The sequence below is a fragment of the Erinaceus europaeus genome, chromosome X (assembly GCF_950295315.1).
Source record: "Erinaceus europaeus chromosome X, mEriEur2.1, whole genome shotgun sequence".
Classification (NCBI taxonomy): Eukaryota; Metazoa; Chordata; class Mammalia; order Eulipotyphla; family Erinaceidae; genus Erinaceus; species Erinaceus europaeus.
The window spans coordinates 74,899,651-74,902,583 of NC_080185.1; positions in this window are offsets into that span (position 1 = coordinate 74,899,651).

The following is a 2,933-nucleotide window of genomic DNA, read 5'->3' on the forward strand; positions in this document are numbered from 1 at the left end:
CAGAAGCACATGACCGTATAAGCACTATACTTTGTAATTAAAGAAAGGAAATGTGGGGCAAGCTCTGGAAGGCCTGCCTTGTTCATCCCACGCCCACCACTCCGTTGGCCACCGGAGAGAGGTGTCATAGAGGAGGAAAAGAACAGGCCGCGGTGGGGGTGAACACGCAGAGTGACGAATCTGGACTCTATGGCAGAGGATAGTGTGTTTAATAAAAGAAAAAGGCAGGGTTTATATGGGGTAAAAAGAAGCCAGGTGCTGGGGCAGGGTGCCGAGACAACCTGGGGCAAACATTTGATAGCAAGAGCCAATCAGATGTTTTTAGACTAGCTTCCTTACCTGGGACATGAGACTTAAGAATGAGGAAGGGGCTCTTCAGGTTTATCCACATTCCTTCGAACAAATCAGGTTTATCCAGACCAGGTGGAAGGGGGACGGTTACAGCCTCTGGTTTTAACAAGATGGAGGTCAGGGAGGAGTGAGGAGGCTTATAGGTGAATGCCTTCTGTCTTCACAGAGAGGTATCTGGGGTTCCAACCAGGCTCAACCCACCATGTCCCCACAAGGAAATAGAGGGGGACAGGTGGTTGCACATCTGGCTAAATGTACACGTTATAGTGCAAGGACCGAGGTTCAAGCATCTGGTCCCCACTACAGGGGGAAAGCTTCATGAGTGGTGAAAGAGGGCTGCAGATGTATCTCTGCTTCTTTCCCTCTCTATCTCTTCCTCCTCAATTTCTCTAATAAATAAAAATAAAGAAAATAAGGGGCTGGCAAAGTAACTCACTTTGTCACGTGTGAGATCCAGCTTCCAGCCGGGAACCCCACTACATTACAGGAAGCTTCTGTGTTATTTTTTTTTAATTTTGCTTGTTTTTCCCCTTTTGTTGTCCTTGTTGTTTTATTGTTATGTTGTTATTGATGACGTTGTTGGATAGGACAGAGAAATGGAGAGAGGAGGGGAAGACAGAGAAAGATAGACACCTACAGACCTGCTTCACTGCCTGTGAAGCAATCCCCCTGCAGGTGGGGAGCCAGGGGCTTGAACTGAGATTCTTACGCTTTGCGCCATGTGTGCTTAACCCGCTGTGCTACCGCCCCCTCCCCCCAACTCTTGACCACTGCCTTAGTTCACTTAAACACAGACCCTCGGCTCTAGTCCTCACGGAACATCAAACATGATGGGAAGAGAGGAAATTACCCACCTGGATCAAGGCAGCAACTTAAAGAAAACCCCATATTCAACATGTAAATGCGGGAGGCGGGGGGTAGAATGGTAAGAAATACAGCGGGTAAGCTAAAACAAACTAACGAATCAAGAAAACAGTACAATGGCCTGGGAGTTGGTACAATGGATAAGGTATTGGACTGTCAAGCATAAAGTCCTGAAGTTTGGTCCCCTGCATTATATGTCCAGAGTGATGCTCTCTCTGGTTTGTGTTCTCTCACTGAGGGTAGGGATGTGTGTTGGGAAGTGCCCTAGAAAAACCAAGCAGAAGGGGTATGCCGAGAAATGTTATAGAGGAAGAGAAGCAGGACACTTGAGGCTGTCAGCAAGAAACAGGTTTTTTGATGCCAGCAGGCCCAGAGGGTATTCACCCAAATTCTGGACCCTGATCAAAGGCAAATTTCTCATTTTGTGATTCTTCGAAATTACACAGTCACAAATATGTCATGTCACACTCTGATTGGTACCCACACATGTTGTTTTTTCCTGGCTGGAAACAGCAAGAAAGGAAGAAACGAAGGGGGCTGGTGGAGAGGGGGTTAACCACAGAGAGCTGTGTTCAGCTTTTACTGAAACAGGGAAGTTTTGTATATATTTCCTAACTTCAGGTTTTGAAAGAAAATTTTCTAGTATATCAGCCTGCCACATTCCTCAGTTTTCCAAAACCATTTTCTGCTATACCCTTTCAATGTCCAACATTCCAGCTTTTTCTTTTCTTTCTTTTTTTGCCTCCAGGGTTATTGCTGGGGCTCGCTGCCTGCACTAGGAATCCACTGCTCCTGGAGGCTATTTTTTCCCTTTTGGTGCCCTTGTTGTTTATCATTGTTGTTGGAGAGGACAGAGAAATGGAGAGAGGACGGGAAGACAGAGTGGGAGAGAAAGACAGCTGTAGACCTGCTTCACCACTTGTGAAGTGACCCTCCTTCAGCTAGGGAGCTGGAGGCTCGATCCAGGATCCTTTTGCAGGTCCTTGCGCTTTGTGCCATGTGCACTTAGCCCACTGTGCTACTGGCCAGCCCCCTACATTCCAGCTTTTTGGACTAGGCATCATCTTCCTGGCAGAAGGTGTCATATAGTAACATAACCTTGGCAACTGTTTTTTCTCTTAACAACACATTTTACCAAGGAAGCAATGAAGTCAGAGGAAGATTAGGTATGTGCCTAATATTAGAAGTACCATATTGATAAAAATTTCTGAATCTACCTAGGGTGGAGAATCATTTCTCAAATACAGAGCTGGGGTCCCACCCCTTCTAGCTTTTCTAAGTCTGTACAGGCACATGCGTGACTTTTCTTTCTTTTTTTGGTCCTTTAGTATTTTTTATTTTCCAAGTTCATCTTGCTGACATGGGTCATCTTCATCTAGGGATAAATATTTGAAAACTGTGTATCAAAAGGTGCTTTTCTTTCAGAGAAAATCCATCCTCACAATGGAGTCAGGACAAAGGAGATCACTTGTGTTAAGTGACAATGTTCCTAAACAGAATCCACAGCCAAAATATTGTTCAATTTGAAAGATTCGAATATAAATGACATTAATCTCTGAATCACTTCATTATATATGTTTGCCCTTTACTGAAGCATTGTAATGTTTTTTATTTTTTCCACATAAAAAAGATATTACACAGGAAAAGTAATGTGACAATGTATGTAAGTACTTAACATGAACATGTTCTTAGATTTTTTTATCTTTTAAAACTTTTTT